General features: G+C 41.7%; 1 protein-coding gene across 2 annotated transcripts in view; it reads right to left on the bottom strand.

The window, feature by feature from the left end:
- YIPF7 (Yip1 domain family member 7) overlaps positions 1-13,101 on the bottom strand; it is an 83,256-nt gene that overhangs the window by 18,671 nt on the left and 51,484 nt on the right. The window contains exon 9 of one of the 2 annotated variants that reach the window (XM_061584233.1): positions 4,585-5,947. The exons of the other annotated variant lie outside the window; for it this stretch is intronic. The gene's annotated coding sequence lies outside the window, so the exon portion shown is untranslated. Of the gene's footprint in view, positions 1-4,584; positions 5,948-13,101 lie in introns of those variants that run through there. 2 annotated transcript variants of the gene reach the window in all.

Consider the following 13,101-nt stretch of genomic DNA (forward strand, 5'->3'; position numbering starts at 1 on the left):
AATGGCAGACATTCAGAAAAAAGCACATGATTCAGCTCTCCTGGACTATACCACTTCAGAATGTAAATGGGGCTTGTATGAAACTTCCCCCATGCCAAACATTCATTGGCCTTACACACTTCAGAATGAAGCCTGGGCAGGAATGTTTCAGGTTTTTTCGTGGGCATGATGCAAACATGAAACACACACACACTCACTGCATTTCAAAGTGATACAGCCCTCGGAGCCTATGAGGAAACTGTGGCCCATTCATTCCACTTCAGCACCTTTCACCAAGAGACAAAACATCCTTTGCTACATAAATCTGGGCTACACTGTGCAATATCCTAGAGCCTTAACTTACATCTTGATTCATCCATTTCATACAAGCTTTCTGTGTTATATTGTACTCTGTTTCAGACACTATGGTGCCATTCCTTTCAGCTTTGTCTTGCCAATGACTCACTGCCATTATGGAATGTTGTGCCACTTCACTCAGTTTCATAATACACTTTCCTAGAAGTCATCCTCAAATACATCTTTGTGCCCCATAAATGCAAACTAACATCCTCTGGGCCTACCCACTGGCTTTCTGTGGCGCATTTAAGAAAAATCCAAGTATGAGTTAAATTCCTCCCCTTAGAAAGTCTAGCAAGTCCTCTTCAAAATATTGTTCTTACCACCTGCATCCCCAGCAAATGATTCACTAGCTAGGAACTTGGGGTGCTAAGCAGCTCAGACCTTAAATATTGAATATAACCTGCCTGGAGTGGGGTGGGAACTGCAGAAGTTACCAAACTACACAAGTGTTCACAAGCTGACGTATTCACATGTACCTGTCCTAATTAGTGATGAATGAAAAAAATGCCCTAATCTTTACGTGGCTTGGTCTTTCAGAGCCTTCTTGAAGAACTCTTGGAGAAGTTTTTAGAGGAGTTCTAAACTCAGGAAGTTCCAGACCTGGGGAGTTTCTCCACCACTGCCAGGACTCTGCTGTCAAAATTTCTCTTTCCCCCTCCCCACTATTCTTTTCCAATCTGGGAAAAGCTGAATGTGTTCAAAACCTCAAGTGCTGTGATGGAAACTCCAGAAACTATAGTGTCTCTATATTTATTTTGGAAATAATAATAATAATAATAATAATAATAATATAATAATAAAACTTTATTTTTACCCCGCCCTTTTCCAACAGGACTCAGAGTGGCTTACAACTAAAAAAAACATCATTAAAACATACAGAGTATATTATTAAAAAAGAATTAAATTATAAGGGAAAATTAAAAACTATAAAAGTTAAAACAGCGAACAATTTAAAATAATAAAATCATAATATGATCACCAAGCCTATGAGACATTAATCCTGGTCGTTCTCTGTCCCAAATGCCCGCTGAAATAAAACAGTCTTTACTTGTTGCCGAAAAGACGGCAAGGAGGGAGCTGATCGTACCTCACTCAGAGGGAGTTCCACAGCCTAGGGGCGACCACTGAAAAGGCCCTATCTTGTGTCCGCATCAAATGTGCTTGCGAAGGTGTAGGGAACACAAGAAGGGCCTCACCTAAAGATCTCAAGTCCCGGACAGGTTCATGGAGGGAGATATGATCTGTCAAATAGTCTGGACCTGAGCTGTATAGGGCTTTGTAGGTCAAAACCAGCACTTTGAATTGTGACCGGAAACAAATTGGCATCCAGTGGAGCTGTTGTAACAGGGGAGTTGTATGGTCCCTGTAACCAGCCCCAGTTAGTACTCTGGCTGCAGCTCTTTGTACCAATTTAAGTTTCTGAACAGTCTTCAAAGGCAGCCCCACGTAGAGCGTGTTACAATAGTCTAAGCGGGATGTAACCAAGGCATGCATCACCCTGGTCAGATCAGGCAGGTCCAGGAACGGGCGCAGCTGGAAAGGCTTCCATTAAGCAGATGATGAACATTGAACAGTTGAATCAGAATGCTGTGCCACATTTAGTGATGTGAATTTTACTCTTTTAAAATGTCCGTTGTCTGTTTTTGTTTTAATAGTTTTTACATTATCCTAGCTAAACATGGAACCTCCATATTCAGGAGCAGTATACCTTTGATTACCAAATATTAGGGACAGGAATTTTGGAGACCCTGGGTTCGCCTGCCTAAGTACTGCTGGCTTTGGATGAGAAAAAAGATCTGCAGGGAAGACTTAGAAAGAAAACATTTTTTTCCATCCCTGGTCTGGTCTGGTATGGCAGCATCCAGATGTTCTGATATTGACTTTGTTTCATAGCCAAGACCATATCAACTGCTAAGACTGCCAATGAAAGCAAGTGGGGAGAGTCTAGAGCATCCAGTCACTTTCTTGGATCTTTGTGTTTGCTCTCCGAAGTGGTGTTGGCTGTGGTCAAGGGCGGAGAAGGAAGCTTCAGCCCACCCAGAAATAATTCCCCACCTGAATTAGCTCAGGGACAGGAGATCCTGATGAGTTCCCTTCTGCCATTTCCAATGTGGCACTGGTTGGCAGTGCTGGAGGGCAATGCCACAGAACATTAACTCCTCCGGTGCATCTCCCATCTGAACACCTAAAAGGAGGGACTATTCCTTTTTCTTAGGAGGGTGGAGGTTCCATGTCAGGTTAGAACAGTTGATGCTGGTTGCCTTGGGGCTCATGTTGGTGTTTGTGCAAGGGAAGGAAGTCTGGCAGTGGGAGGAGACATAAGAGGCAAATGGAAGAGGTGGGATTCTCAATCTTCATCTAATTTTCATTCAGCTTTGAGGAAGAAAGGGTCCATATTCCATACTTCTCCAGGCAACCTTGACCATGGTGAATGCTAGCACCACCACCATGCAATAAAGAGTACCTGACCACCTTTTGACCACTATCCAACCTATCCTTTTGGGGAAATGTGTTGGTGGGACAAGTCCAGCATTTCTGGATGATGCAGCGTTCCATGACACTTTTCAGTCTGGTTTCGGAATAATAATGATTTGGATACAGATTTAGAATAGCAAGTCTATAAACCACTATAGTAAGCTGTAGTCTTTGAGCACCTGGCTTTCCTTCCTCCACCTCCCATTAGTGATGTTTTACTGGTTTTGTGGTTATTTTTCAGTCTGGTTTCTAACTGGCTATAGCATGGAGAGTAGAGCCGGAGGGATTATATTCAGCTAGAGGCCAACAGGGGGAATACTCCCTGCTGATCTGATAGGACAGGGTTCCCCAACTTTTCTTCCCCATCGATCACTTAAGAATTGCTGAAGGTTTTGTTGGACCATTTAATGATTTTTCTGCCTCTTGTAGCAATCGTAATGCACTTTACTAGATGCTGTATGATTTTAATTGTATTCTTACAGGCTGTGGACTACCTGAATGAAGCCCACAGAAAACTGGTGGTCCACAGACCACAGTGTGGGAACCTCTTTATAGGACTTCTTAGCAGCTTTCCAGATTGCAAGACAAAGAGGCCCTTGTGCAGCAGCTAAAATATTCCTGATGCTGCTAGAGAATGTTATGTTTGGGATACTGTCAATTTCCCTTACTATTACTGTAATAATTACAAATGTCAGAGCTGGGGAAAATCTATGTATGCCATCTGTCTTATCCCTTGCCAGCACTTGATTGTGTTCCTTAATGGGAAAGGTTTTGTGTAAAGAAAATGTCCGGATATGAAGCCCACCTTCCATTTAGAGAGTGTCAGATTTGCTATGGGCTAAGGTTTAGTCAGGAGCTCCTACTTTCTGATGGGACATTCTTTGCATGAAAGCAGTTTATGTGCATGTATTTGTTACATCAATTGCAGCCACAGGACCTAAGATACTGATCAATTTGTGCCAGTTTGGGATGAGCAAATATGTCAATTTCAGTTTCTCTCACTTTCTCATTTTTCCAGTTTGAAGTTTGGTTCATATTTCCACACTAGTCTGCAATTTTTTTAAAAAAATCCTCATGAAAATTTATCTGCATTTTAGTGCAAATTTGTCCCAATATACACATTTTTGTATGCAATTTTGCCTAACAGACACATTTCTGCAAAGCAATTTCCCTATTTATTTATTTAAGACATTTATATACTGCTTAATCATTCACATTCCTAAGCATTGTGTATAAAAACACATACACCATACTGCATTTTTGTATGCTATTTTCCATGAATATATGCATTTTTATACACACTTTATCCTACTCGAAGCATTTTTGTACACATTACTTGGCTGGAGAACTGCAATTTGAAAAAGTGTGAATTTTGCAGGATGGCTTGTGTTTAGATTTACATGTTGTTTAGGAATGTGTGAATTTGGTAGGTTTACCTTTAAATGAGAATCGAATCTAATTTCTCTTCCAACCCTAGTGTCAATGGGCTTCTACTGGGAGGAAGTGTGGGATATAAATCTAATAAATAAATAAACAAATAAATAATATAATAGCAGCCAGTAGTGTAGTGGCAAATTCAGAAGTGGAGGATTCCTTCATGATAGTCACAGCCATGCCCCTTTTGGAGAATTCTTCTCCATGGGATCTTTTGCTGGGGGTCCTTAAAATTTTTTTTGAGGACACAGGCTTGAAGCAAAAAGGTAGGCCTTTATTCTTTACAAGCACATGCAGGGTCAGCCTCCCAGAAACATCCAAGAGAGACTGCACTGAGGCACTGTGTACAAACTCTTTTATAGAGTACAGTTACAGCATGTGACAATGATTTCACCAATCTCATGAGTTCTTGCCCACATAACATCACAGTTCCTCCTCCCTACAATTGTTCCAAACCAATCAGAAAGCATTAGGAAACTCCAGTGGTGATTCCAAGATTCTGTCCATATCATTAATTTCTCCATTGTCCTACTGTCTTAAAAGACTAATGAATTTTGGGGCTAGTTGGAACAATTACTATTGTGAATATGCTTTCAAGTGTACTTGGTACAGCCATTGTTTTCATTGTTTCTGATGGGTCAGGCTGACTCAGGTACACCTGGAAATATTTGGACAAGTTCCCTGAGTTAAGTTTGCCTCAACTTAGGGTGTTTGGGAATGTATGAGAACCCCCAGTTCTATTCCTTTGCCATAGGGGTTCTTATGTCCTTATACTTTCTCAGAAATCCCATTTCCTTACTTATAAAATACATAGCTCAAGAGAGAGAGTTTATTTAAACACTTGAGCTTCATTTTAAAACCACACAGACTCAGGAACAGACTGGGTGACTCTGGCTAATTAGTATCTTTCAGCCTCAGAAATATAGAGGCAGGCAGGCCACCCCTTTTTCTTAATGAAAACACACTTACAAAGTTGTAAATATAACAACACACTGGGTTATTTTTTAAAAAAATCATCATTACATCTCACTATTTCTCTTCATTAAACATTTAATTATGCTGTAAAGCTTTTTCCTCTAGGAGGCATTCTTGCTCTACACAAGAAACCTATCTCTTTGGATCAAAATCAATACCATATTAATCACTGCTTTACCAGTTATATGCTTGCTTGAATTAGAACAATAGACCAATTAATATATGTCAGTCATGCATCAGCCGAGTCTTGGCACCGGCTGAATTCGGCAAGGAAACAGGAGATCGCTGTGACCGTTGCCATTGCAACAGGTTTTGCTTACAGCTCTGAATTAAATGCTAAGATTCAGGGTTCTCTGTCAGCCTGAATCTCAGGGCTCAATAGGCCTGAAGTTCAATGCTTGACTCCTTATGATTATAAAACATATACCTTCCTAATATCTATGATTACAGCTACGCCCCTTCTAAGATTATAAAACCTTCTAAGAATATAAAATAATCTGGCCAGGCTTGAATACTTCTTCCTGCTTCTCTATCACAGTCACCATTTGAGTGTCCTTTCTCACTGTCAGAGATATTGACTGAATTACTGATTTCAGTGTCTACATGCTTATCTCCTGCTGGTACCAAACTGCTTGATGATGTCGATGGGATGCTGTCATCAGGATTCACTGTCTCTTCTTCTGCAATTACAGAATTTTCACTCTCCAGGACTTGTCTTGGCTTTCTGAAGCAGGAATTAAGAAAGGCTTGGTGTAGTGGTTAAGGTGTTGGACTACGACCTGGGGGACCAAGGTTCGAATCCCCACACAATCATGAAGCTCACTGGGTGATCTTGGGCCAGTCACTGCCTCTCAGCATCAGAGGAAGGCAATGGTAAGCCACCTCTAAATACCGCTTACCATGAAAACCCTATTCATAGGGTCGCCATAAGTCAGAATCGATTTGAAGGCAGTCCATATCCATTTTGCTTGTAATTGACACTCATTGGGGCTCTTCTCAGAGGCTAACACACTCCCTTTTCATGCTGATTGGCTGGTAGGATGCTGGAGACACAGGGACCTGGCTCCCAAAAAAGTAAGGGGTCTAAGACATGCCCCCCAGGGGACCCTGGATGACTGCACCCCTGGTGTAGCAACTGGTGTGTGCTGAAGTGAAGCCACTCTCCTGATAGCAGCATTGCTGTGGCTTACTTGGATAGGGCTGTGCTGGGGCACTATCCATATTGGTTGCCTTTATAGGCTCTGTGCTAGCTCTATCCATATTGGTTCCACTGGTGCACTCACACCATCCTGACTTCACCGCTATCCTGTCCCACCCTAGCCCTGTCCAGGTAAGCTGCAGTGACACCAGTGTCAGGATGGCAGCCTCTGCAGCAATTGTAATGCACTGTACTAAATGCTGTATGATTTTTAATTGCGTTTAATTGTATTTCCATTGCTTTCTTTTATTCCTTATATTGCATTTTATTGCATTACACTTTGCATTTCATAGAATTCAAATTGTAATGCAACAAAATACAACGTAAGGAATAAAAGAAGCAGTAAAAATACAATGAAACATCAACATGAATATTTCACGCAGACATCCTGCAGACCATCTGAATGAAGCTAGCAGACCATAGTTTAGGAACCCCAGTAGTAAACAAGAATATACCCTGATAGTGGAAGCAACTGCATAATACTAAATATTAGAGCATTGTTGTGACCGCATACAGAATTTTAAGAATTTATAGAAAAAGGTTTGCAGAGGTTTTTCTTAGCGGCATCTGTTTCAATTAAATGTAACCCTATCGCAACAGAAATTGATACCTTGCCTGATTCATCTGTTTAACTCACTCCCTTTGCCTCTGTAAGCTCGGAATTAAAAGCATGTTGTTAAAACTCACCAAAGGCTGAGACTCTAGTAAGGGGAGGGAGAGACTAAATGCAAAACATACTTCAGTGTCTCAGTGTTCAAAGTAAATTTTATATACAATGTATTTCACCGTTTATTAAAATATTCCATTTTCTTTCTTTTAGTTTATCCAGCCTAAAATAGTATCTTTCAATGCCAGCCTGTCACATGTTTTCCTATAATTACTGCAGCCATTTTTTTTTGCAAAACAACTGTCTAGCCCATTTAAAATGAAAAACCTAACATCAATCTAATTATCCCCTGTGAGTCGACTTTCCATCAATTTCCATTTCAAAGGTAAGAGAAATAGCCAATATTTTCCACTTCTTTCAAACAGATCCCCCCACCTTGCAATTTATGCTCTGTGTGGCAGATTTCTGTAAATCTATAGCTTTTATTTCATAGCGTGCATCATGATTATTGACAACTAATAAGAATCCCATCTCAGATATACTTCTGCACCTACTTTCAATTTTTACACTGGTTATTTCACTGTAATATACATGGGGGGGCACCAGGGGATGGTTCTAATATTCACACACACACCTTCTTGTGAACCTCACAGAGGCATCTGATTGGCTGTTGTTGGAAACAGAGCACTCTACTTGGTGGACCATTGGCCTGATCCAGAAATGCAATTCTTATAAATGCTGTACAGCAAGTAAGGGGAACCTTTGGCCCTCCATAAATTGCTGAACTGCAGCTCCCATCAGCAAGAATTGGTAATGGCCAGGAGTGATGGGAGTTGTAGTTCGGCAACATCTGGAGGGCCAAAGGTTCCCCACACCTGCCTAATAGTATAGTGACTTTTAGCTGAATTCTCTCTCTGGCAGGAGTGAACAGTAGCACCGTTTGGCAGTGTTTCAGGAACAAAAAATGCTTTACGGGCGCTATAGGGTACTAAAACTGATCACCATGATGAAGCAATCCCTGTCTTTAGCCATGATGTCTGATCCAGGGCAGGGATTCTGTTCTTCTGTTCTTTGCATAGCATTATTGCATTCTTCATCTGGGAGAAACAGAGCATATGTTCCCCTAACACACCTTGATTTAGTGGGAAAGCCACTTAATTTGTGCTCTCAGGATTACATCAGTTAAGAAGAACCTGTAAGCCTGGAATTCAGGTCCAGAATTATGGCTCAATAATAATTTTTTTTTTCTGAACTGGGTTGTCTTGTGGGAACGGCTGTGTGTTATAGTCCCTTCAAGAGCTGCTCACAGTGGAAATCAGGAGGCAAAGCTTTTTCTTACCTACAAATACTGTTTTGGGGCAAGTGTCACCTGCTAAACTTCTCCATTTTAGGACTAGAGATGTGAAGGCCTGGGGAGGGGAGGGAAACTTCAGAGCAAAAAAGTGGGTTTTTTTGGGGGGGGAATAAAAAAACCCAGAAAAAATCAGGAGGAAAAACTTTCTTCCCAAAATGTTGTTTTATTTCCTGGCCTTCACAAATCTAGTCAGGGCATCGTGAAAGGCATGGGACACTCTGCCAGAAAGTTTGCGAGACTGTTCCTGAAGCTGCGGTCAAAATCATGATTATATTCATGGCTGTGTTTTTGCATGCTCTTTAACTCTTTTGTACTGAGCCATATTTATTTTCATGAAGGACACACAAGTCTGTGAGAAAGAAGCCATCCATGTTCGCACAGTGCTGTAACCTTTTCATGTCATAGCCTTCTCCCCGTGAGCAAAACACACAAGCACAGAAAGTGACTTGTTTATGTAGCCAAACAACTGCAGTACTCAGGATTCAGCATAACTGCGAATGTACTCGTATTTGGGGCATTTTAGCTGAAGCATGCACTTAAAAATATTGAAGGAACCGCTGTGTAAACAGAAGCAACTGAACTTTAAAAAATAGCTGATGTATTTTCTGCAGGAATCTGCTGCCGCAGGTCTAGAGATGGAACTGAGAGTGAAACTTCAACTATAGGTTTCAAACAAGTTATAGGAGATGCATGTCTATCCCATCCCCGACATACTTACCACCTTTCACATGACCCTTTTTGTTGTGTTTTGTCACTGATTCACATGGCTGCTAGGTTAGCTATCTACCTAATTGTGTGTCCTAAGCTTCCAGAAATAATTTAGGCACCAGGAGCTATACTTATACTGCTTCAGTGCTTCGAAGTTTCATTTTGCCCCAGTAAGACAAAGCACATGTATATTCAAAATAGCTATTTGTAGCATATGATTAGCAATGCTTGTTAATATGATATATGTGAAAAGCATCCTGATTTCTTTTCAAATGTACCTTTTCTAAATGCAACACAAATACTAGAGTTACAAACATGCTCTCTAAACAAATCCCTTCACTTCTACTGCAGCTTGACTGAATGATGTATTGAAATAATAGGTAGTTCCTTTAGCCTCCAAAGTCAAGCCATGAAACAATTGCCTGTCTCCACCGATGACCATACCAGATTCCTCAAATTATTTGCCTTGTTTCCCCCTAATAGACTGAACAGGCTTAATTTTATTGACTAGTGGTTTTCACCACAAATAATATTTATTATTTATAAAGAGGGTTGTGTAAGTCTTTAACATGGCCCACATATCTTAGCTCAGCAATCCTTACAACAACCTTGAAAGGTAGACTAGCATTGTTTTTCTCATTTTACAAATGCAGGCCAAAACATAGTGGCTTGCCATCATTACCTTATATGCCACTTTTGACCATGCAGACACCCGCATTCATGTACCGTAGGGATGGGGAACCTCAGGCCTGGGGACCAAAGACAGCCCTCCAGTCCTCTCTATCTGGCCATCAGCACCCTCCTGAGCCACAGCCTTCACCAGCCCTGCTTGGCATCATCCCTGAGTGTTTTTGCCCGGTTGGAACGTGCCCTCGCACTCTTATAATACTTCTTGTTTGCCTGGATGGAGGATAGATAGAGCGGCATAAGTATGAAGTAGCCAAACGTACAATGGTAAAATTCACATTTGGTGCTCTGTTCACTTTTGCTTCTGGTCCCACCCACCATTGGTATGTATCCCCCCCCCAATGTTGCCCAGAAGGGATTGTGGCCCTTAGGCTGAAAAATGTTTCCCCAACTTTGATGCACAGTGACATGATCATTGTACATGCCAGAAGGGTAGAGACATCCAGGGTCTCAGGGGTGTGTGTCTCAGACCCCTTACTTTTTGGGAGCCAGGTCCCAGCAGGGCCACTGAGAAGAATCTCTTAAAATGCTTCCTTGTCCTTTTCTGCTGATTGGAGCCAATCAGAGTGAAAGGAGGTTAGTCAGCCACTTGAAGACTCTTATCAGTAGCCAACACACTCCCCTTTCTCGCTGATTGGCTCCTAAAGACATCTGTTGTTGTGGGAGAAGGCAGTAACAAGAATCTCATTGTGCATCTCTGAAGAGTGCTGATAAGTTCATCATGTTCCTATGAAATATGGGCAGAAGCATGTTATCGCTGTAGAAAAAAGCTTGGAAAATAAAAAACTTTTAAACATCTATCTTCAGAAATTTATTTTGGCTTGGTGTTTTCAGCCTGCAAATACAGCTGCAGTAAAAGCCATGCATCTTGTATACACAATCAGACATGGGGAATTTGTGTATTGTGTGATGAATTCTACTACTCAAGCCATAAGCTCTTGCTTTCCCCTATAAATTGCTGATAAAATTGCCTGCACTGCACTGAGCAATCAGATTTGGAGACAGGCTGATTGTTCTTACAATACTGACCTTGTTTTGCAGATGCAAAGAATCAGTGTTTTTTAAAAAAAATCCTCCCTTTCTAGGAAATAGAAACAAGCAACTTGCTTTACATCTTTAGTTGTTCATTGATGTTATGAAGGCAGGAATTATGGCATCCAGGTGGTATTCAAAAGAAAACATCACAGCATTTTTACCAGATGGAAGTTGTGGAAAACACATCTGATATCCACTGTAGCCCGGACTATCAGCCTACAGCAATGGATCCTGGCATACTCTATATAGGACAGACTAGTTTAACCATCATTTTTTCTTCCTAAGGAGGCCTAGGAATTGTAGTTCAGGATGGGTGGGTATCTCAGGCAGCAGAAGCTCTGAGAAGGCAGCAGAAAGGCCCTGAGGAGAGCCTTTGCCTGTTAGGATAGACAATACTGGGCAAAATGGCCAATAGTTTGGCTCAGTATAAGGCAACCTCATATGTTCATATGAGAGAAGTGATACAGACTTGGAGTATAGGAGACAGAGCTATGGAGAAATTAAACCTGCATCGATGTTGGAAATTCAGATCACATATTTAGATCACAAGGCCTGATGGCCATCATGATTTAGTTCTGTGGCAATCAGCTTCAAATCAATCCAGCTGCATTTAGTTTCCATCTCCAGATGCAGCCGAATGAGGGGTGAGGAATCATCAGCATCTATGGCAAGGGGGTGATATTTTTTATTGAGTCATAGCAACCATCTCCTTTAAGATGACATAGCTGAGCATTCTGCAATAGTGCTTGCATTAATCACAGTAGAAAACACCTGCATTACTATGTAGCCCCACCATGAGTTACTCACAAAAAACATCTGGGCTGTATTTTGTGATGTGAGGAAGCAATGCAAGGGGACCAGCTGGAGGAAAGAAGTAGCTAAGGATGCCACTGAAGATGGCAACCTTCTAAGAGCAGTTGCAGACTAATAGCAGCCAACGCTGACATTCATGTGGGCTGCTCTGAAAGTGGGAAACTGTCCAGGTTCACTTGGTATCAACAGTCCAAGTGGTAATAGGGTCAGAGCCCAAAGGTCAGTATGAGCAAGTTGTTCGCCCAGCTAGGGGCCAAAGCCAGAGAGGTCTGGTCTAAGCTTATGAGACAGCAGCTGGTAGGAGGATAAGTCAGAGGCAAGCAAGCAGCATAGTCCATGAACACAGCTAGGTTCAAGAAGCAACAGCTACTTGGAGGAAGAATGGCAAGCAGGACAGCAGGATCTTATTATTAGCAGGCAAGTTGGTCAGAATAAACAGAAGGTGCCAGAGATGAGGCTATAGAGGGCTATGTGGAGCTGCACTGGCCTCCTGGGTCATCTGACCAAGTGATGAGTCAAATAATTGGCCTCTTAATGCTGCTCAGGTGACACCTCTGGTAGCCTAATTCAGTCCTTAATTTCTCATCAGCACAGGATATAAGAGCGTTGGAGGATGCCCACCAATCATTCCTGTTTGAGATCTCCTGCTAGCTATGTCATCGCAGCCTTGCATAAGGCTCCAAGGACAAATAGATGGGTTTGTGAGGGATTACTAAAGTCATATGGGTAATGCAGTAGGACTGGGATGGTCTTAAGGCCTAGGAAGAGGGTTTACATCCTGGTTGTAATTTAGCCATGCTTACAGGAGGCAACCGGTAAGGGAATTCCTGTTGTCATAAGGCTGCAGTGTGACACTTGCACCATGTAGATAAGCAAATATAGGCACCACTTGCTTGGCAAGGAACCCGGTCCATCTTCAAAATAGCACAAAGGGACAGGGCAAAGGAGAAATAAGCAAAGAGCTGGCTATGCATAGCAAGTAATAAAGGGAATATGAGGAGAGCTTGTAGATGAATGCTTGTATCAAATTTTTGCTGATCATGCATGGTGGGAGCAATAACAATCTTCCATGAAAAATGGTCTATAGTAAACCACAAGGAAAATATCTATTGGGAAACTTTACCAGGCAAAAGCATTAATGCACTGCAAGTCATTCATAGAGATATTCTTTGATTAGTTCTATGAGTGACATTAAGGTAAGAAAAAAATCTGGTAATGATTTCCTGGGTCACGTTAAAAGGACTCTAATTCAACAGGGCTTTACAGCTACATAAGGCATTGCGTGTGAGATTCTTGGATGGCCCCAGGAATGCATGGCCACTGGCACGCTCACAACATGGGCAGGATCACATAGCAGTTTCACATATTGGGGTCAGGGGGAGTTGACACACACATGTTGCTGTGATCTGCATCTCAAAAAAAGGTGGGCAAACTTTTTGGCAGAGGGCTTCATTCCCTTGGGGGTAATCTGTTGTG

The sequence above is a fragment of the Rhineura floridana genome, chromosome 9, assembly GCF_030035675.1.
Source record: "Rhineura floridana isolate rRhiFlo1 chromosome 9, rRhiFlo1.hap2, whole genome shotgun sequence".
NCBI classification, from domain to species: Eukaryota; Metazoa; Chordata; class Lepidosauria; order Squamata; family Rhineuridae; genus Rhineura; species Rhineura floridana.